This window comes from Solenopsis invicta, chromosome 2, assembly GCF_016802725.1.
Source record: "Solenopsis invicta isolate M01_SB chromosome 2, UNIL_Sinv_3.0, whole genome shotgun sequence".
NCBI classification, from domain to species: Eukaryota; Metazoa; Arthropoda; class Insecta; order Hymenoptera; family Formicidae; genus Solenopsis; species Solenopsis invicta.
In genome coordinates this window covers 4,027,012-4,051,243 of record NC_052665.1, presented here as the reverse complement: position 1 = coordinate 4,051,243, position 24,232 = coordinate 4,027,012, and positions in this window count along the sequence as shown.

The window sequence follows — 24,232 nt, the reverse complement described above, 5'->3', positions numbered from 1 at the left end:
ACTTACCGCCACCCTATCGCACGCGCTCCTCTCTCGTGCCAACATCATCTCGGGGTCGTCCGGTCGATTCCAGCGGACAGCATCTTAGCACGTTGTTACCGTGCAATTACTGACCCTCTAACGAGGAGGGTTGCGCGAATGCAACTTTTGAAAATCTCCTATTAGAAATAACGGCCCCTGAGCGAGTGTACGTGTCTTGAGCACCTTGGCAAATTGGGATCTGCGCAGACCCTCGAAATGAATCGACTGCGAATCTCGGCTTCCGCCACGAATGTGATATTAATGTTCATATGGGAAAAAATTGCGCTTGTCGACTTTGGTAATCAAGACTTATGAAGTTATGAAGTAAGTGAAGTTCAACTGTAAGTTGAATTGTGTGTGTGTGGCTAATAAAAGGTGTCTGCCGACGAGTTTGTATAGACTTTTGTCTCTCTTTCTAAATAAAATGTATCGCGTAAATGTAGATATATTAAGATAATAAATGAACCAGACAGCATTAATTGGACAGTAATTATTATTAGCTCTAACACAACCAAACCTATTCATCGTGCTTTCTAACAAAGCAAAACAGCGAGGAAACACTGGTCATAATACTATTAAAGCGTTCATTGTGGTAGGTTAATGCGATTCATAATCACTTCGAGATTGTTGTGTTGTGTCTGCATCATCGAAAGTCAGAGATAAAGTACGTCTGTATTTGTCTAATTAATCGCGGTTGTATCATCGACTGCCGTTTCCGGCACAATTACGGCGCTGCGACTTTGCAACCGCACTGAACTTTGCTCTATAATCGTATATGTAGCTGAAACGCACGGTAATTGGCTTCTGATACGATCAATAATAGTTAAATTAACGTTTTATTGGAAAAGAATTTATGTCTTCAAAATAAAAGAAAAATCCGTTGATTTGAAAAAAACACTCTTGAAAAGAATAAATTGTATCATCTTGTAACAATAACAGCGTGTATTTTAATTTTGACAATATTTTTTTATCGCGATATGTTTTATAAAAAAAAAGTACCTATAGTGCTTTACTTGATTACGTCAAACGTGTAATGTATAACAAGTTAGAAGCGCGAATGTTAGTTGTTCAACTTTATAACTACACTGCACGTCTCGACAAACCTAAACTTGTTGTGCAGTTTATCGTTACATAGGCTGTAAAGTAGCATCGTCAATTCTCAACGGCAATTCTTTGAAAGTCGTCAAGAGGAGTAAAACCAAGCAACGCGAGGCGCGTAGGAGACAATCGGAAAGACAAGAAGAAGTTCTGGCAGAAAGAAAAATAAGAGTGGCGGAGGGGAAGGATGGGAAAAGATCTTGGTAATGGTTGCCGACCGACGGTCAATTTAGACTTCAAAGGGTTGTCCGATATAAAGGATATATAAGAGAGGGTATGGCCTCTTACATCTCCAAGAGCGAATTCCATCTCGGAGAGAGAGAAAAAGAGCAAGAGGGAGTGAGCGATGCCTATGACCAGCGTATGTAGAGAGAGAAAGAAAGGGAGCGAACGCGTTCCATTATTTCCCAATAAATTTCCAACGCGAGGAACGTCTCTCGCTCTCGCCTTTCCGGCGCAAGCGGCTACCCACTCCTTTCCTCCGTTTCACGTGCACGTGCGAATCCGGTCCGAAGTTTTAAAGTGGTTTTAAAGTGTCATCGCACACTCTCGAGAGTGGACGACGCAAGTCCACTCGGCTCATTTCATCCGTTGTATCGGTAAACTATAACGAGACAAATGGATGTAGGAGAAGGCATGCCCTCGCCCACACTTACGCCAGTTCACATCCGCTCAGCTAGATCTCTTTCCTCTCTTCTTCTTCTTCTTCTTCTTCGGTGCACTTTCTCTGCTTTTTGTTCTTCCGCTCGCGCTCTATCTCTCTCTAACGTGATCGCTTTTGTCTCTCACTCGTTCCTCGTAAGCGTCGCTCTTTCTCCCAGTACGAGGAAGAGAGAGGTCTGGAAGAGAGAATCAAAGTTGTAACTGCATGTGCCCCCCCATCCCCCCTTCGACCATTCTCTCTCCTCGCCATCCCTTATTCCCCGACCCCTCATGAACACGTACTTTAGCCAAAGTTGCCTCGCCTCGTCGCGATAGATATAAATGAACTTGGTACTTTCAATCGTTTCCAGTTCTTTTCCCGGGTCTGCTCCGGACTAGAGCGCGTAAAGCCGCTTTCGGTACGTTCGTCTTTCGATACACTCGCAAAACCCGATACTTTACTCGAATAAATAAGCAAACGCTTCGCCATACGTTAGGATGAACGTTTTTCGTACGTCTCTTCGAGCGTATCTCGAAATCCAACTGTGTTTCAATACTCATTTATTAAGTAAGAAAAATTTAATAATACTTTTAATAATACTTTTGCATCCACAAATAAGTAATAATATATTTATATCACAAATTTGTTGAGCCCAAGTGACTTTTGCGATAATATTTTCGGTTTATGGCTTATCGCGTCGATGATGTATTAACGTATCGATTTAGAGTATAATGCTCTATATGATTTTCCAGATAATATCCTATTGTATGTACGTTACAGTTCCACCTGCACGTTCTCGGCTCTGTTGCCGAGGTCTATAGGTTACACATGTTTCATCGTATTGAATCACATTGAGTGATCAAAGCAATTAGCGAAACGCGCGGCAACGCTGATTGAACATTCGCATCAATCAAATCACGAAACAAATTTAACGATTTCCCTTTCTGATTTTCATTCTTTGGCACTCTCTGTGCCGCGCGCGCGATGACAGACCCCCAGATAAATCAACCTCCAAATAGATCAATGCGTATGTGTGTCGAAGGGAGAATACGTTTTTTGGTTACAACACGTCGAGCGTGTAATGAACAAATATAATACGGTTTTCAAGCGTTTCGCTTGTACAGCGATGATAATAACAATAAAAAAAGAAAGAAAAACAGTAACAAATAAAGTATACGTAAGAGATAAAGAAACGGCGATAATGGTATAGACATATTCTAAGAGATGGCGTTACGAGTACCGCGGGAGAAGAGTTACAAGGCGAAGGTAGTTTAGACATAAAAGGCAACATCTTCATTAAATACAAAGATTTTTATCCTTTGTATTTCACCAGCAGTCATTAGAATCATAAATTTAAAAAAAAATGTAATACACGTTCTAAAACTTGTTAACGTTGTTGAACTTGATGATATGAGTTTGATTTCATTACTACTTGTAGTTTCTTTTCCTTAACAATGAAAAAAATTTACAGAATCGATCATGTGTTATTTTAGCGATTATTATTAATTATTAAATCAATAAAACGGTCAAAGTAAAAAAAAAAACGAGTGAATGACATTCAAGAAAATCCGCTTACGAAGGTACTCGAGGCAAATTCCCGCATCGTCCTCGGCCACAACGTGGTCACTCTTGAAACTTTCAATTTTAACAACAATTGCGAAGCGATTTTACAGCACCGCAAACGGCTTTGCATTTCTTGGTGATGGTAACGCGCGCACTGCTCACCGTATTTCCCTTTTTCGCGAACACATCGCATCTCGAGAAGTCCAATTCCATCCCGTTACAATCTCTCGGGAGATAGAACTATATCTCGACGTATTCACGTGCCCCGGGTCTTAGGAGCCTCCGCGCTTGGCCGGTCGTCTTATATCATTTCGGAATTTCCCAAACGACGCGAACCGCATCGTTTTGTGCCGTACGGAAAATCGCACGTAATATCGTATATCGCAATAAAGACTTTCAATCTGTTGGTACACGTCTCAAAGTTGGAAAGCTGCTTATATTCAGTCGCAAATTCTTATTTACTTCCCCGTAAATACGGTAACTTTCGTCTTCTCATCTCTCTTCCACGATAACAATGTTCTTACGCAAACATTAAAATAAATTTCTTGAGAAAATTACTTTTCTAAAGCGCCTCATAAATAGGTCCGTTCGCATCTCCGCGCTGAAAGAAAGTGGAGAAACACTTTTTGATTCCGTGGATTTGTGTCACGCGATTTTGCCAAGTTCATTTTATAAAGAATTGGGTCATATTTACCGTAACAATGTTGCGTTTCCACGCAATCTTTTTTAATAGCGAGACAGGCACACATACACGCAAGCGCGTGTGCACATAGATCGCGACGGTTCGGTGTTGTGTTGTGTGCCGGTACATGTATAGCCTGTAACAGGTAACATGGACAAGCAATGTAAATTCTCTCGCGCTTCATCATCGTACTATCGTCCATATGGCACGATACCCAGAAAAAAATGAATACATATTTGGCAATTTCCAGCTTGCGGGCGGCTATGCAGGACGAAGCCGAAAATAGCAGTGGAATAGAGAGCAAATATTTTGCTTGCAGGGCGTGAATTTCGTTTTATAGGAGGCGGTGAGGAGCAGAGTTTTTCGCAGTCATATACGGCACGTCATGGGTATGCACATATGCCTACGAGTTTGCTTTTATTAAAAAGTGAAGTCGAGGGGCGGGCATCTCTATCATTCAAATGGACTTTAACGAATAGTCTCGCCGTCGGTTTTTAATCCAAACAGTCAGGCGCTCTCTGTCTGTTTGTCTCTCTCTCTCTCTCTCTGACTAAAAAGGAAAAAACAAAAAAAAGATTTCGGCAGACATCGATGGGTCGTAAAACGCAAACGAGAAAAAAAATCGCCGGCTTACCAGTATCCTGCCACACGCTCGGGGATCGCCGGTCATAATTTCTCGATCATTTTTCACTTCCGCGATCAAACAAAAGCTTCCGTAGAATTACGTATGCTATGGAAAGCGATAAATGATTAAATTGAGCGATCGAATTGAGAGAGAGAGAGAGAGAGAGAGAGAAAAGGCTCCTATCGGCTTCATAAAACAAAGGTATCGACGACGGAAGAGATTTACAAGGTGAAACGATGAGATTTGCAGTGTGCATTTCGGTTGCACGCTGAGTCCAGGATTTTGGGAATGAGAAAAGGGAGAGGGGGCGACAGATGCGCTGTCGCTGCAGGCACCCCCGCGAATCAAAATGAACTTGGGGTTGCTCGTCTGTTTCGCTCTTTCTTGATCCTTTCGTCGCTGTATTCTGTTTCCTCTTTCCAACGCATGTTGCTCTGTTTCCATCTCTTTTATTCTGTTCGTCTCCTCTTCTTTCCGCTAACTCTCTCTCTCTCTCTCTCTCTCTCCCTTCTTCCTCCCTCTCCCTCTCTCGCTATCTTTGTCTATCTTCGCCCTTCCGTAGTTCGCGACTCTGCCAGCCCTGCGTTCGTACACGGCTGCCTAATATATGGCTCCTTGTAATTGCTCCGCGATAAATTAATACGATTTCGCACGCATGTGCCGCACGATATATAGGCCCATTGTTTCGGGTGGCAGCGAGTACCCTCGAGGAACGAGAGAGGGTACGAGAACTTGCATACGCAGTATCTCAGGATAGTTACCCGGCGTACCCGGGGATGATGCTTCTCCTTTTTTCCGCATGTCGATCTTGAAGAAGAGGAACACCTGCTCTCGTGCCGGTCGCGATCCGAAGCGCAGCGCCAAGAGATGCGGTTTACGAGAACAATGAGCTTCGCCGTAATTTATCGCCCGCTATATAGACGTCCGCCCACGGTCAGCCGAAATCCTTGCGCGGTACGTAAAATATATTCTAAGGCCCGAGAGATCTTCTTCACGAACGCGCGCAGTCTGACGGGTTGTTATAAATAATACCATCAATTACCGCGTTACCATTGGCTTAAAGGTCTTATGAGCGAGTTTCGTATGATCTTGAAGAGAAAAAAAAAATCTGGCGAAAAGAGACGTGCGAGTTATCGTGCGGAATAACGTGAGATCGACGACACGCGCCTATCGTCACAGAAATACGTTAAAAGCATGGGAGTAAACTAACCGTGAACGAAATAATTCTAACGACGTTATAGGGGAATTTATACATCGATGAAGGGGGGGAAATGGTAGCGTAGGCTAATAGACAAGATGTGTGAAAATAGGCATCATTACGCGCGATAGGGAAAATGAGCGAGCGCACGTGCGTGAGCAACGGCGATTACCAACATATGCATAGTTTAATGGTGGGTTTTAACAAAAATTATCGGGCAGATAATTCCATGCGACCGGCGGGTTAGCATTAATTATTCTGGTACCTGCGCCGAGCTTCGTTGAACTAGTAAATTGAAGGCATAAATTAAAAAATAACAGTTTAGTTGTGCCAGCCATATGTGACGTGAGTGGATGTAACGTATGGCCGGCGGCTCTATTATCACAATTACACATACGGATTTAAACCACGCAAAAGCATTAACATAAATTCTCACAATGAGTGGCAAATCATGCTGTCAATGGTAAAAAGCATTAATGATCCTCGTTATTATAACGTTAGTTACATTCACATGTAATCGATATTCTTTTACGATTAAAAGAAAATAAAAAAAACTTTGTTTTTCAACATTTCCCTATATATTATATAAATTATTCTATCGCTGATAAATTTATTATACAATGGATTATGCAAATAGCAAAATCAATCCTGATTATGATATTCATTTTAATCTTCTGCTATACTTTTCCATTATCTTTTAAATAATTGTGTTTTTTTTTTATGCAAAGACTAAGGTAGCATAAAGTAAAATTTATCTGTTCTTCAAGGATAAAATGCTGAACTATTAACACTAAAGATTAATGTGTACAATGATACCTGGATATCCTAAAATATTTTTATCTAAATGGAATATTTTTATCGCAATTACATTTACACTTTCTTTTCTCCAGCATTCTGCTCGATTCATTAAAGTAAAAGTATATTCCCAAATTTTGTTTGTTATCGCGGAAACTGTGTACGGAGCCAAACATCGAGAACGATTTCATAGGTCGGAGAGCGTATTATACGTTCGCGGTGTCACGCGATAAAAGTAACGGATATGGTAATTTAGTTCGTTAATGAACTCCTAGTTGGCAACCTCGCGTTCTTGCTCGTGAGAGACTGAAGCCAACTGAGAAGATACATTATCCCTGAAAATTGGAATACCACGAACTCCGGGAACATCGCGCTGATTCTATACTGCAGGAAAGATAAAGAGACAGAGAGATAAACTCGCGCGTAGAAGAGATGAGGTTGTCGCGTGATCCGATAAGGTTATACAAAAAAATAAGCAATAAAAAAGGGAATGAGAAAAATAACCTTGCAAAAATGTTTGCACTTGATACTTGTAACGGAATTATATTGTCAATGACATTTTTATGATGTCAAAGTGTCCAAAATCAAAAGACATATATATCTTTGAGTTCGAAGACATATGTATATTATAAATTTTAATTAATTAAAATATCTAAAACAATTAATTGAGCTTTAGAATAAAATTCTCGCCAAAATTAAAATCTTTTTTCTTTCTTAGAGAATTTCATCAAGAAAATTCCATTTCTTGAGGATATCGATATTCTCAAATAAGTTCAGCATGCCCTGTATTTTATAATAACGAGGAAAAAAGCTTTCAGCATTTTAACAATGATTACTGGGCCACGTGCGCGTTCGCCACGTATATTTTCGCAGAAATTATTGATATCCTCGCGCGAATACTGTAAGCACGTGTGTTCGACCTGCGCGGCCAATAAATATCGATAATACCGCGGCATTATGGCAATAAACGCAAAATATAAATAGAAATTTAGCGCGGGCCAATGGCGTGGTTTGGGCATCGGCGGCCGCCGGTGGAGAGTAAGAGGACACTGTAAAACCGGCTTATTATAAATTGATCTAATCTATATGCATTAAAAGCGTGTACCGATACGCGTACTCGCTCACCGTGGCCGCAGCCGATATCGCATTTTGATAATGCGGCCAGATATTCAAATTAGGCAAGTTTATCAGATTTACCAGAGTGTCGCCACGGGATCGCCGATATGATAATATGAATCCTGGACTCGCGGCCGTATATTGTTGCAACGTTTTTTATTAACGTTCACCGTTATACTCGCGTTACATTATGTTTGGATTACTTCTCCCATTTATTTATCTACTTACGGATTAGTTTCATGCACATTTATCTAAGAGATAATTGCAGGCTCTTTGTAACGTGTAAGTGTGATACGGACGCGTTGAAAGTTATCAAGTGATCAATTTAACGCCGATTAAAAAATTTATCTTATAAACATTATTTTCATACGTCTTAATCTCATTACTCTTATATCAGTCATTTATTTGATCTCTTGAACTCACAAATATAGCTATATAATATTATTTCAATCTCGAATGAGAACATTTTATATCTAAAAAGAGAGACGTTAAATCATATAAAATATATCAAATCATTTAAAAGAGAATATCCTTCGATAGATATTTTTAGGTGACAGAATCTGAATCTTCTTATAAAATTATGTGAAATCAAGCGTCTTTTGCACCCCTATTCAAATAGAATTACAAATTTGAGCCAAATCTATCCTCTCGGGCGCGAGAAATCAAACATCAACAGCCAGCGGAACGAAGAGGAGAAAAAAGAAAGCGACGAAACGAGTATAATATCCAACACAGGTGTCCGATACTCGCGTAAATAATTCACCGGTCGCTACCGTTCGCGCGAATAAATTCATTCGCTTCGAAGCTCGGTTTGGCGAGGGCGAAAGAGATGGAGTCAGGTAGCCAGAGATGTGGAAGAGGCCGCAAGAGGGATGAAAGGGGTGAAAGGGAGCAAAAGTGAGGTAGCGCAAGAGAGAGACAGAGAGAAAGAAATTGCTGGTGAGCTCGCTCGTTCCGAGGGCAAAAGCTAACGCGAGTTACGGTACGGCGAAAAGTTCGGAGCCGAGGCTGCGGCTAAAGCGATTCATGCGACGTACCGTCAAGGAATTCGCGATTCCTCGCCCGAGCACGAGGCGCGCCTGAAGGCGCCACAAGTGAGAAGGTTCAGCCCAGCGCGGCGGGATATCGCATTAAGATAAATACATAAGCACGCGGTCGTGTGTGCCGACGTTGTGAAATGTGTAATCGTCAAAAGAAAAGTCGGTACGCGCTTCCTCATGGAATATTATCGTGGCTTGAGCGGCTCGTACGGAGCGTTGCCCGAAATTTCCTGACGAATTTTACAATCGACCTCTCAGCGAGTCTTATAAAAAAAAAAAGAGACAAACGAGTTTTTCCTCTCATCTGCTGATTCGACATGAAGCGATATAAATGCTGTTAATTTCAAAATGTATAAACACGTTTTATACTCAACTCGCGTAGTTTCGTGTAATAAGCACGATTTGTAATCGCTCGCGAGTAATCACTTAAAAATTTTCCATATAGAACTTGCGTATTAAAAAACTACATCGATATTTTTGAGAGAATATCTATTATATAATGTTAATATTATTAGCAATGAAAATTTAAATACTTGATTCAATATGATTTTTTTTCAGTTAAATATAATATGTACTCAGGATACGAAAAATGTGATATAAAACATAATTTGATAATATATGAAATATTAAAACATAAATTCTTTGTGTAGAAATTTCTACTGTTAAACCGATATACTCTTTGTGTGGACACAGGAAAGCTGTTGAAATCCTCACATATAAAGTAAAGGAAATCGAAGTAGACATTCCAGGAAATTAATACGGAATGCTTTATGCAAAGAGAATGGAATATTTTTATTAACTGTTTGTAACTCTCATAAAGTGCAAACTCGCGTGCGGCTTTCGACAATGGGCGCATGCCCGATTCATATATAAATTTTTAGAAGGGGAATCGAGGGGTTATGCCGACAAGCGACCGATACGGTGGATTATCCGAAGAACCATGGCCGGATAGGATCATAAATTATGATGGGAATTTGTTCGTTCGTTCTATAATCCCCGGTAGCAAAGTGCGCGAGAAAATAAAAAAAAAAGGAGAAACACATAGCTGGAAATCGCGCTTTTGTCGTAGTTACATCGGGCGGATGACCTTTAAACTCTTGTGTATGGGAATCGAAAGTTCTTACTTTTCACGTAATTGAATACTGCCTATTTTATTATTTCGCGCTTTTAAACTATTTAAAAAAATTTTCGCGTATTTGCCCAATCGTTAGACGTTTTCGAGCAAACGTACATATGACATGTGTTTTTATTTTTAAATTTCTATATTTTAGAAAACTAGAAAAGTGGAAAAATTTCTAAACTCATCTCAATATGTAGAAGATTAATTTTATTTCAAGAGCGGCGCGTTCGTAAAATTTATCAATTAAGCATACAAGATTTAATTATGTTAAGAGGTCACTGTACGATGAAATTTTTATTTCAGTAAGCCACATCTCAATGAATGTACTGCGAATTATTCGATATTCCGGTTTGTGAACAGGATATCTCTGGTATCCTTTTCCGAGATATTCAATCACGACATTGATGAATCCGGCTTTATCGTATAATAATGTAAGCTGCATGAATGAAAGCCACGATGTATCGTAAATATTGTTCGGGAATGAATCACTCGGGATTATCGCCTTGAAAATTCGTTTACAAAGCCTCTTCTTCGCTGCGGAACGCCGCGTAGGTAATTTTACCGAGATTGAATTGGCTTTATATCCCGAGACTGAAATATGAGTCTGCGTCGTGTGAAATAAGAGCCGATTAGATTGAAAGAATATCTCTCTTGATATCTTCTTATACTCGGCGTCAGAATTCCTTTACCAACTCCTTTTCTCGTTGCTAGTGTTAGAATGAATCACGCGATGTGAGCAAAATACAAATACATTACATCTTGAAGCTTTTATATACTCGCTGATACTTCGCGAATATTTTCTGCATAAATTATGGGAATATAAGAATATCTGCAAATACTCGGCAAATCGCACGGTGTACATAAAAGTTTCATAAATTCGCTGTGAAACGATTATAATGTACACGAGAGAAGTTTAGTATCTATCTAAAAAAATTTGATTCATTAATATCCTGTTATAGTTTTGATAGGTACATGTGCCCGAGCGATGGCTACATGTATACCAGCCAAAATGAAAATACGTGAGTCATACAAGCTTCATTGGAAGTCAGAGTAACAATCGACGTGTCACTGCAGATACTCATCGATATCAGTCCATAGTGATTCGACTTGGTAATAAATTGTTGATTAACGATTCCATCAGTAGTGACTGAAGAGTGCGCGAGGAGTAGGAAATAGTGGAAATCCCGCGACAAGGATCAATAAAAATAAAACAAGCACGGTAAACTGGCACCGCACTGTTTTACGCAATGCCATTTGCGTTCGACATGTTAATTACCGGTACGGTCTCATTAATCCTCCCAGAACCAACATTTTGTCTCCCTCAACTCGCTCCGCCGAACCTCATTCGACATTGGCTATCTTTGACGCAAACAAACGGGATGCTAAAGAAGATACAAAACAAAAAAAAATTGCTACTTATAAAAAAAAGTGTAATAATTATTGATAATAAATGTATAAAATATTTATAAAAATTGCCAGAAAAGCCAATACTTTATTTCATATGTAATTACTACAAAAATATTCATTTTGTTATTTATTTTATTACACATTTTATTTATTTAATGACATTCATTGATATACATTTTAAAACGTAAAACGTATATCTATGAATGTAATTAAATAAATAACGAATTTGTAACCAAAACAAAAGATCAATATAAATAGACTGATTTCACAAATTTATCTTTTAATCCAAACAAAATAAAAATATGAGCGATGTATCATTTTCCAAAATGACAGCAAAAATATTAAAAATAATGGTGGATAATAAATAACTAAAAAAAAAGTAACTAAAAAATAAATAACTAAAAAACAATTGCTGATAATATCATGACACCATAAAAATGACGGGATTACAACGATGTATTTAGATATAAGAAAAATATAATAATGTGCTTATTGAAAATTGTTTCATATTATGTTCATGTCTGTTTAATTATTTTCCACATCCTCCGCCGGATATAGAATTTCGTTAATATGGAAAAGCAGCGATGCACGTCGCAACACGTAAATACGCATTATTGATACCTCGACGGCATGCGGACTATTGAAATGCGTAGAATTTAGCATGGGAAACGGCAAACGAAGGGAAAATCGCGCAGGCATTCTCGTATCCGTATCTGTAGAAGAAAACGAGGTAGTAGTGGATAATCTCGATGCCGCTCGTTCTCATACATATTTATCCGCGACGTGTGTACACGGTGAATGCACCGACGATCCATATGCATGGTGCAACGACGGAACCGCGCGCATTCGAGGTGGCCTCTCGCAAAAGGGCCTCGGGAACGTTCAAACTCGGCGAAGTGTGGGTGGCCTCTTTTTTTCCGTTGGCCAATTTCACGCTTGGAATGTAAGGAAACTGCGAAAGAAAGGAGAGGAACGGGAAGAACAGCAAAGGGGGCGCGGACCGGGCGAACCGACTACGATATTAATGATCGTTTTAAAAACTTATTTACGACAAAATTACTTCTGACGAGAGAGCCTTGTCTCGCGACGCCGTAATTAGATTGAGTTCGCTATAACGCGGCCCCTCCTCTTCTCTCTCTCTCTCTCTCTCTCGCCTTGTCTCCCCTCGAGGAGAGATCGAGGAGACCTGTAACAATCAAGAAACGCGACTCCGCCTTTATACGTCTCAATTTGTTCAGTAAATGACGCACGCGTGTATCGTACGCATGTTGGGGGTATATCTTTATGTTAGATACATGAGTCTCGCACGTTTCCGGGGGTTGTGATTTCGGTATGGGGAGACTGGTTACGCACAGTGATTTCCTATCCCTAATGACTTTTGTTTAGCGCACCCCATCGTATCGCGACGCCAAGCGCAATGTTGCCCATTGGGCTCCGTCTTTGTTAGGATTTGAATAAATCGTTCATGCAATACGTCCCTTCTCTCCTTCTCTCGTTATGAGATTTTAATAGTCATCGGGTAGCGGGATTCGAGTTCCCCAAATATGATACTTGGTATTTCATATTTCCGAGGGGTGTGTTAAAAATTAATAATTTACATAAACCTATTGTTAGTCGTACATCTATAAACATCCCCCGCTGTTGTAGAATTTCTTTCGCAAAGAAGCAATTTATAATTAGCGTCTGATTTGATTAGCGAATTAATGTAATGAAAATAGGATGCAGTGACATTCTTCAATCCGAAATAATTCGCATTGTTAATTTATCGTTGTCGAAGTTTCCGATTTTACAATCGCTCCACAGTGAGTCAGCATTTCATCGAAATATATATCACCGTCGGATTAACATTGTAAAAATGCAAATAAATATCGCAGTTGGTACGAGCCCTGGCTGGACGGCACTAAAATCGATTCGGGGAGATGGTTACTGCACATGGCTTTCGGGCCATTTACCAATTACCGACGATTAGCCGCATAATATCTTCGCTAATAAAATTCTTAATTACAAATTGTGGATATGGGATATCGGCTCTTCTCTGGTTCGTGATACTGATTATCGCTCTAATAATTCGTTGTACCAACTGCAATCTACCAATATCGTTACTGCGTATGTATATCATTAGCCTCATAATTACCTATACCAAAAAGGGGGAGGCGCTGCAATTTTCGATACTGCACTGCGCCACGGCACATTTTGCAGTTTTCCGCGTTAGCCTGCCTTCGATATAATTCACGTATCACGACGAGCGCATTTATTCATATTTTTTCGGCTGATAATGGCATTTGATATATGATTTACCTGTTTTACATTCGCGCTTTTCATACATTACGAGTGCTAATCTACCGTAATGTATAATAAAATATATTTTATGACTTTTGACCTACTATATTTTATGATCCATCATATGAAATGCTGATCGGAAAGGTAGCATCGTCCATAAAACATTTAGGAATATATAAACTTCCTGGATTTGATTCCAATTTTGCATACTGATCTTTTCAAGTATTTAGTGAGCTGTTACTTTGAATAATAAATATAGATATAAATTGAACGTAACAGAAACGTTTCGCTCGTTACAAGATTTATGCGAAAGGAAAGTTTAATGTCTGTTCTTTCAAGAGTTTTTATTTCCGTATGTATAATAAAGAAAGTAATGTGCAATTGCGTAATATATAAAATGGCAATTGGAAGATGACAGATTCGCGGAGTCAAATGGCCAATCTAGGGTCAGTAACAATAAACCGCTTTGTTGGGTCGTCCAACGAAAAGAACTACAAATCTGTTGTCGCACGCACGTGAATATCGAAATCAAAGGCAGTCACGCATGTGTAGTAACATCTGGTGTCTCGGACCATTTGCCGATTAGCGACGATCGGTTGCATAATATCTTCGTTAACGCTTTCGCTCGCGTCCCAGCCAACTCGATTATTGACGCTCGACGTAACTGTCGAGAATGCACGATTGCATTACGCAGAGACCGGCGTTTAGATTTACATGACTTTACGTCTGAAATTTCTAATCAGCCATCACGAATATTTTTTCTCGATGGTAAGAAAATTACATTGTTTACACATCAATAATAGTAATAATCAGAAACGAAAAAATCTAATTAGCTAAAATACCGCCGGCGATATTAGTGAAACATGTGATCCAAATCCCCTTAATTAGTCCTTTAATTGATCTTTTAATTAGCCTGATCGAAATCCTCTTAATCCTTATATTAATAATTTATTAATTTTAATCCTTTTAGTATCTCGATATGTATAATATAATTGAAATTATTAAATTAATGCGCGCTACATATAACTTGGTTTTCATTAAAAATTTTTAATCTATTCTTGTCAAACACCATATGACATCTCTTACCGTCGGCGCACGTTAGTCGGTCAGCTGCTTGAGAAATTTTCTTTTGTTTAACTTATTGTGTCGGTAAACGCGTATCCACGAAAGGAAAGAATAGAGGGAACAATCGCCATTTAGGATATTTTCTGCTTAAACGATTAATAGCGCTCATTATTCTTTTTGACGAAACCGATTTACGCGGACATCGCGTGTTGTTCTCGGAGCAAGGGACGATTTTCTGAGGTTTGTCCCCCGACTCGGAAAGGAGGAACAGCGGTAAGTTTCGCCGATCGATTCCTTCGCCAGAAGCAAATAATTGCGCGCTTTGACGCATCCCATATGTCGAGCGTTCTGGCAGCAGCGCGACGGAACGTGCGAAATTTGAAGTGCCAGTTCGTCATTTTTTCTTTTTTTTTTTTCCGTTATTCCAAGCGACCAGGATCAGTAGCATCGTGCATATCGTTGCCGAGCGGCGAGACCGAAAGCGCGGTTGGCCGGCAATTTCGTAGTAAGTGGCCCGGTCCGTCGTTACGGCTGTGTTCATACGAGTGACGCAAACAATGCACCCGGAACCGGTTCGAACGCATCGCCGCATAGCGTTGCGCACGACCGCGATGTTTGCAAAGGTCCTGCCAAAACTATATTTGCCCGAGGTAGAACGCCGGACCGTGATCTTGTTCGTAAAAATGAGAGTTCTGCTTTCGCGAATAACCCCCTAATTTCGCGCGCAAACTCGATATAGTCTTAATCTAAATGAGAAAACATGTATGAGAATTCGCGGACTGGAAATATGCGCGCGTACGTTCATTTTGAAAAAAAAATTCGGTACTTCGTGTCTCGCAAAAAAAAGGGAAGTATATTTTTGCAAGCGTCGTTTCAACTGCAAACGCTGGAGAGCTCCGCGGGAGCTCATTATTCTTCGTTTGTTGCGTGTGTTTAGGATGACTTAAACATAGATCTTGTGAACGAAAATTTGCCGCTTGGTTGACTTTAAGAGGTTTCTTTGTAAAACGTAGATTAGAAATGAAGATCTATGCAGATAATGTGACATCGGAGCGCAATGGAGTGGGGAAGACAAATATTTCGCCTCTAGCTCTAGCTATTTATGAACGCACGTGCGTACGTGTACGCATGACAGTAAAAATAATATCACAGCCCGGCGGATGTCACCTGCCAGGGCACTTGCGCGCACAACAACTACATCTGGGCGATGAAAAAAATGCGATGTCCTACTTATGAAAAAAATCATGGTCGCACACTTTGCCTCTGTCTCTGTTTAAATATCGCGCCGCGCTGCGATTTTAATTAGAGAGCCGCAAGCGCCGACGACGTTTACGCTGATCTAATGGTGCACTGAATTTAATAACTGCAATTAATAATAATTTTAATCGTTTATTGCAAATAAACGAACGGTTTAATTAATCGCGATTATCTTCATGACATTAACGATAAATTTCACGAGACTAGAATTAGCAGTGGCAAATTAGCATTACGCGAGCAAACACATTGCGTTAAGAATAAAATCTGCACAGCTGAACGCGCGTGTATATACTTTCACATCTTTCCAGAAAACGTTTCTCCAAATTCCGAAGAGAAACAATTAGCTTGCGAAATCACTCACGGCAAACCCAGCTTTCGCAGCTTCGATCGTGATTAAACCCTTGAATCCGTCAGGTGTACAATTAAGAAATTACACGTAGCGAAAATCTGGATCTTACATCAAGGCAGAGGGAATCTGGGCTGGTTCAACGAGCGAGCGACCGCGCCGAGGTGAAACGTATGCCTTTCGAATTTCACCTTTTTTTTCCGTGTATGCGATACGAAGAGTGTGGACGAGGAGGCAGGGCCCGAGGGGCAGAGGAGAGCGAGAGGAGATGCAGTGATTTCTCAAGTGCCGTGCGCGCACCTGCTCCGCCGTATTTCGCGTTTCTCCGATCGCGGTACGGATCGTCCTGGGAGATCCTATCGCTGCGGGGCACGCTACCTGTGTTTCGTATCTGCGCTCCAGGGATCGTCCCACCTGAATCGGCCGTTCGAATGCGAAAACGCGAGCGGAGCCGGTGTGGCCCGCGAAACCGTTCTGCACCGTCCCCTCCTCATCCTTGAGCGAGCTATCGATGACCAGGTGGTTCGCCAGGTGTCGGCGATCTCGACAGAAGGAGATAATCTAACGTTCAGCGACGATTACGAAAGAGGTGGGTTAAGGCCTGATCATCGCACTCGCAAGACATATGTTGCATCAAGGCGAAAGCCCCCCCACGAAAAAATGTTTATCGTGAAAAGAAAGAGAGAACGAGCGCGCGTAATTTTTTCCCAGGCTAATACCTTCGCGCATTTCTAATGTGCGAGTTACATAATTATAAACGCGTGTAACAAAAATAATGATACGTTTATTAAAAATAATGTCTACCTGTTTGAACAAATCGCGGTAAAATACCGCCGTTTTTACTGCGGATGTAACAGAGTTTGCAGTACTTTGTTTTTGTAAAGATTAAATTGTCGCATTTGTTGGAAATATTGTAGGATACCTTTAATTCCATTGCTTTACCCAGTTATACACTCTGCTCATTTTTATAATTTTACAAAACTAATTATATCGGTTTCTCGTGACTTACGTTCTCAAATAGTTTGTGAAATAGTTCAATCTACTTTTATTTATTTGCTTGCAAACTCGTAAAACTTTATATTGAAAGAACTTCTCTGTTCAAAAAACAAAAACTTGTACCTATACCAGTGTATTCGGCAAAAGGCGCTCATTAATCATGGAATTATGAAAAGAGCACCGAGTTGTTAGTTATTCAAATCTCTGCGCGCACCCGTGCATAACAGCGTAATGATAATACTCGTTGAAAGCGAGCAACGTTGATGTAGAAAACAAGTCAATGCCGTTAAAAAAAGCGCTTCAGTTCGGGTTACAATCCGCATCGTTTGTAATTGCAGCCAAGGCGAGAAGTATTTCTTTTCTTTCAAAGCTGTGCAAGTGAAATCAATGCAAAATGGGTCAACGTCGCGTTCTTTTGAGGCTTTGCGAACCAAGCACTTCGCCTGCTTGTAATTGGCGGCGCATAGAAACTGGGTTACACTCTGCTGTGACCGAGGCATCCACGATGACCCTATTGGCGCAAGTTCCCGATCGCAGAGATGAAGAGGAGTCGTCCCTTTGTAATCAGATACCTCCTTTTTACCATATAATTTCAATGGTATTTAATGACGTCGCAAACGATACTCGCGTCCGATACCGCGATGGTACGTTCTATAGCGGTATCAATTTATGTGCGGAAATTTTTTTTCTAGAAATACTTTTACAAACTGCAAAACGCAGTAGAAAGCGAGTAAATATTACAATAACATCAAAAGCGCGATGTCATTTTTCCTTTTTAAGGAAAATAGCATTTCAAATTCAATAGTAACGGTAAGTTATATTTTTCGCTAAACTCTTCGGTATTTAATCAAATTTCAATTATTTATAAATAACATTTGCAATAGTTTCTCTCCTACAATGCAGAAAAAATCCGTAAATTGTCACAAATTACCGTAAGTCAATCGAAATAATATAAATGGATTGTAAACGCTTCTAATCACTGTAGCTTTTCAACTATAGATGTGACAAGGTTATCCATCGAGTGCATCTTCGATTTGGGTTGATAACATGGCCATATTACGTGAAATCACGTAGTACCAATCGGGCATGTCTCGAGAGATGTGCATGTCAATCGGATTTCTCAGGTCTCGCGTCATACTAGTAATTACAATGTCCCGCCGTTAAGCATCAGAATTTCCAGGATTTCCACTTTGTTAGAATTAGTGTCAAAAGTTATATAGATTGACTCTTCCAGGTATAACACATACTTGTCTTGCGCCCATAGTTGCCAATTATTCCTCTTAATTACACGTCCAAATGTATAATGCGTGGTTTCAACACGCGAAACGTACACGTTTTGTAAATCTAGAAATGCATGTGAAACATTTTGTGTTGCAATATCGCAAATTTATGCAAAATCACCAATGATTATTTATTAATCAAACCTAAATAAATACTGTTACTAATAAGTTACGTAATATAGAAATGTAAAATTTAGAGAATAATTATTACGATTTCTAGATATTTAGTAATTTTGGTTTCAACCAGAAAATCTTGTATCAATACATTAATTTATCTATAAATTCATAAATGTATATTATATGTATATACGTTTATATATAAGTTTTATGAATATCTAAGTAAACAATTGCATATTCGAATTACATTTCTAGAATGCATTTCAAAATGCAGTGATAGTACTGGAAATCTATGTAACGTAAATTGTAGATTCCCATATTGTTAGTAAATTTCGGAACACAGACCCCCTTAAATTCCGCGTAAAACTCGCAACAAACATATACCGTGTTACTACTCGGGATATTCAAATAATATGATACATGAAAGCTGCCAGACAAGTTCACGTAAAAAGTTCCCGTGCATTTCACACGCATTGTAATACGGAAAATCATTCTCCCGGAGGCGCAATTTTAACGGCTCTTGCCGTTAAGTTGTATAGTAGATTTGATTTTTGTACGAGCCATGAGAATCGTCTTCCACGGTTACCGCGGCGCGCGAAACGCCTCGCAGCTTCTTGGGATATCGGTACAGCGAAATTCTACGATCCCAAGTTCTCGGATTCGATAGGTCGCGCGAGCCGTTATTGCAGGTTACACCTGTAAATCAGGTCCCCGAGGCGGTTACCACCCACGGGATTCGTGGGCAGAACACGCGCGGTCAGATCTACAGATTATACGGACGACTGGTATCTTGTTCCTCTTCCCCACCCCTCGTTCCCTCTTTCACCCTCTGCCTGCAATCTGCGTTGGACCATGCTTGCCTGTTGGGCATGCACGCTGCACCTACGTACTATACCGTTGTACAGCGAGGGTACGAATAACACCGACTATCCCCGACAATTCAGCGCGGTCCTCTATGCTGGCTATGTTTATCGATAATACCGAGTTCAATGGCGAGCGTACCCATTTCGAGATCCGTTTCAACTTGTCGATCGACACACTTACTGCATCACGGGGTATGATTTCGTATAGGTGGTACAACAACATCCCACGCTCCTCTATTCCCAGCATCGCTTCTCTCTGATTTGGACATTTTCAGTCATTGGGCGGAATCTTATACCAAGCGATAACTTTTAGTAAATTTTATATTGTACCTTTTGAATCTTCCAAAACAATATAACTGAAAATATCTGTATTTATTTCTATACAAATTTAAAGAAAAATTACTTTACCAAATTACTTTATACCTATAATTGTGTGGTCAGTTTAGACTAACGAGCGCGTAGTAATTTTTCTGATGGCTATCGCAAGACGCGTGGAACGAATAAAGTACCAGTCATAGCCTATGGTGAAAAACTGAATGTACGTATTAGAATTTTACATCATAACGCATTAAATTAAGCACTTTTACACGTCGTAAGCTGAGAATTAGGTTGAAAGTAAAACTATTCAGAGCCTCCGAGGGGCGGCCGCATTAACGCGCACTCTTATTGGTCCATATTCACGAAGCAATTACGAGAACTACCAAATCTCTACTTTCTTTTCTACTTTGCCACATGGGATACAGCGTATAAAATTGTAGATTATCCAATAGCCCCGGGCGCCATCGCTTACCGTTGCAACGTGGCTTAATCCAGTGATGTTCGTTGCGCGCGATAAAGCGAGCTCCTCGGCCACGGTACAGAGAATACCCTCAGGAATTCGCGGTCAGACTCCTTTCGCGAGCATACGAATACGTGGTCGGAGAAAAAGGACCGTTTTTCTGGACATTCGGCCGTGACATCGTGTAAATGCGCGAGACATTGCATTGCCTCTCACAGAAGAAAAACAGTTTATATCGCTGGACTATACTGCACGTTCAGGAATTACTGTTGGAAAAGGATTTATCTCTAAAATACCAGATATCAAGTCTTGCGCGTAGCAAAAATTCTATATATGAAATACGTAAAAAACGCTTGCCAATTCGTACTTCGTACGTGCGATAACATCCTTACGAACGCAAGTTTCGGAATGTTCGATCACGGCAAAAAGTAGACTGGGTGATTCAGCAAAGCTACAGCTTGCTGCGCAAGTTCAACAAGGAGATGATAGTTTAACAAAGAAATTATGTCTAAAAACAATGAATGAATTGCTAGAGCAATTAGTTCTTTGCTGCAATGAAAATTGCTAACGTGTATAACAAGTTTTCTTCATTGCAGCAGCAGAAGTATGCGTCGTCTTGGCTAGCAGTTTTGTTGAAAATTTTAATCTACATATTCAATTGATTTTCGCAAAAAATTGTTTCGTTTAATTTACTGTGCTATTTTAACAAATATAATGCGTTATAATTACTAACTTTATTCAGCTACAAAACTTCGATACATAAAAAACTTTACTGCCCGTATATTACGAGATGCGCTGAATCAAAGAAGTTTTTGGTTGTTTTAACAAATCTTTTTTTCCTTATTTAGTAATAAGAAATTCCTTGTAATATGTCAATAAAGGAGAGATTGAAATTAAATGATCATTAATAAAGTTTATTCGCGAAATTCGCTTCCTTGGCCGTGGTTACATTCAGTTGCAACGTATTCGCGGAGCGCGAGTATAAAACGGGCCGATAATAAAATGAGCCGATGCGGGTAAAAAAAAAGCAAGAACGTGCGGTCAAAAGTCAAGTATTATAGAATCGCGAAATAACGTTTTGTTAGCGGCCGACGAAAGCGCATGGTCGGTTGGCTGGTTTGGTCGGCTGGCTGGTCGGTCGGTCGGTCGGTCGGTCGGTCAGTCGCTCGGTCGGCCGACCTTGTCGATGCAACGCATCATAGGGACGGGGGTTCATTACCCATGGAAAAATAAACTAAAGCGAATTGCTCTCTGCCGCCGCGGAGCCAAGCTATGAAGGCCTGGTGCAGCATTCAATACCCACCGCGCGCAGTCCCACCTCCCTCTCCTCGCTACTCCCTCTTTCTCTTTGTGCACCACAGCAGGATCCCTCATCGAAAGTACCTCGGCCTGGCCCTTATTCTCGTTCCGCTTTACCCCCTCTGTCTCTACACGCTCGTTTCTTTTACTCTCCCAAACCCTTCCGTACTCCCCCTCCCTCCCCCTGCGACTACACGTCCACACATGAGCCACTTAATGATTTAACTCCTCGCGTTATTAATCATCCTGATCAACTCCCGCAATGCGCCGCGATGAAAGGAATCGACCGACACGTACCAATCCGATTTCGTCTTCCTTTTTATATCGAGTAATACGGCTCTGCACGATGCATATCAGTTTTAACGGGCCAATAATGGATTTACGATGTTACTGACGTAAGATAGAAAATTAATGCTTTCACCGTATGGACAGTAGATTAAGCATTTGACAGAGAAACGAAATAAAGAGAGCGCAGTCCTATGGAAACTTGCATTTAATAGCTAATTGCTCTTTCTGCAAATACGCACGTTATTTTCGTATTGTCACCTTATATATCTAATTATTTATTTACTCATTATTACAATTAAATAATGTCAATTTACATAGTGTACAATTCGTCGAATATGTATCATTATAAATGTTTAATGTGTTAATCTGTTGATATATGGTACCAAAGCACGAAATTTTACAAATTCTTTTTCGATGCTCAATATGCAATTTTAAGCAATTTTCTATCGTTCCGTGCCGTTCTATTATAAGCCGTTTTATCGGCTGTTACAACTATATTTGACATTACATTTTCCAGCGGACGTAAGCTCTTCGGGGACGTAAAATCGTTTATCTCGACAGAACGGCTCACGAATCGAATGATGAATCGCACTCGTATGTTTTACTAGATCGCGCAGTGTACGTACACACACATACACGCATATATATATATATATATATATATAGAGAGAGAGAGAGAGAGAGAGAGAGAGAGAGAGAGAGAGAGAGAGAGAGAGAGAGAGAGACATATCAACGAAATCTCGACGCAGAAGAGGGAACGTGTGCCGGAGTGCTCTGCGCGAGTAGAGATGGAGCGGAGGAAAGGTGGGAGAAGACGAAGGAAGAGACACAGATGAAGAAGCCGAAACAGAGGAGAGAGGAATTGGACAATAATGATGCGTTTCATTGAGCCCATTGTGCCCGGGATTCAAGTTCACCGACACAATCGGCATGTATCCATTCCCGACCGTCGAGCGGCGCTATTCAATCGACTTTCAATTTCTGGATGGTGTTGCGTTCGTGTACGCGAGCCCGGGCAACGACTGCTCTCCAGGTCCGGTTAGTATCTGCGCCTTCCCCCCGCTGTTTCCAGGGATACATTAGACGTATTGTATCTGTCGATTCGGCTCGGATCTGCGGCGGCAATTTTTGCCCCGTTCTCCTTTGTCGGTTTCCTCTCCTTGTACAACCTTTTAATCGTCATTCCCATCTGATATTAATTAATTTGTACTTGTTTTTTTTTTTGTTGTTGTTCGACTCTAATTCTCTGGTCTAATCTTTGACATTCATTAATTACGTTCGTAACTTACTGCCTATCCTCTGTTGTGGATGAAAAACAGCACTCCTCTTTAATAACACAAAATGCATACGTTCAGAGAATGCAACAGAACGCATTTGTATTCAATGTTCATATTCACTGCAAGTAATAGACCAATTTTGCAAATTTATTTTCCAATATTCTTTATCTCTATGTGGACGCCTTATTATCTGCTCCCCCAATTTTTCTGTTATTCTGTAAGTCTCCTCACGTAATATATTCTTTTGTCTTTTGACGAGAAAAGAAAGAGACACTTAGAAACGATAACATGCATTATACTATAATTTCTTTCTTTAGAAACAGCCGCATTTGCATATAATGCTATTGAAAATGAGCGGTTGTAAAAAATCGACTTAATTTACATGAACGCGAATTAGTGTGTAGACTGTATAGAGAGCATTAGTATTCCAACCGATGATCTGTTATTTGAATGCAAAAAAGTGTAGCAACAATCGTCGCTAATAAATTAATTCGCTAAGCTACTATTACAAGAACATGTAATTATGTTCGGTTCGCGAAATACGGTTTGTTGTAATTGACCGTTTATATGACCCCGATATGTGTGCGATACACTTTTCCTTCCACCTGTCTCAATTAAATCTCAAACCAGGAGTTATTGCGTGCACGTAACAGTTATAATTTAGTACGATATGATGATACAACGTTCAGTTAACGTAAAGTATAACGAATCAATAAGTAAGGCCCTGCGTTTATATTTGTAACATGAATCTCGTAGCAAAAAGTGTAATCAATATCAAAAAAGTGTATCAAGGATAGCCAGAATAAAATTAAAATTATATATTCAATTAATTTATATCTATTAAAATCTAAAATACTAAATCTCTACAATGTAAATAACTATCATATCTAAACTTTAGATATAGCAAAAAAAGATTATATTATACAAACGTAAGTTAAGCTAATATTAGATTATACGAGCAATTAAACATTTTTTGTCAGTCCTTGCAACTTTGAACCTTTCATGCGCATAATCCAGACATCGTTCAGGTAGATTAAATGCTCAAAAAACCGCGACACGTTACGATGGTCAAAGCGTC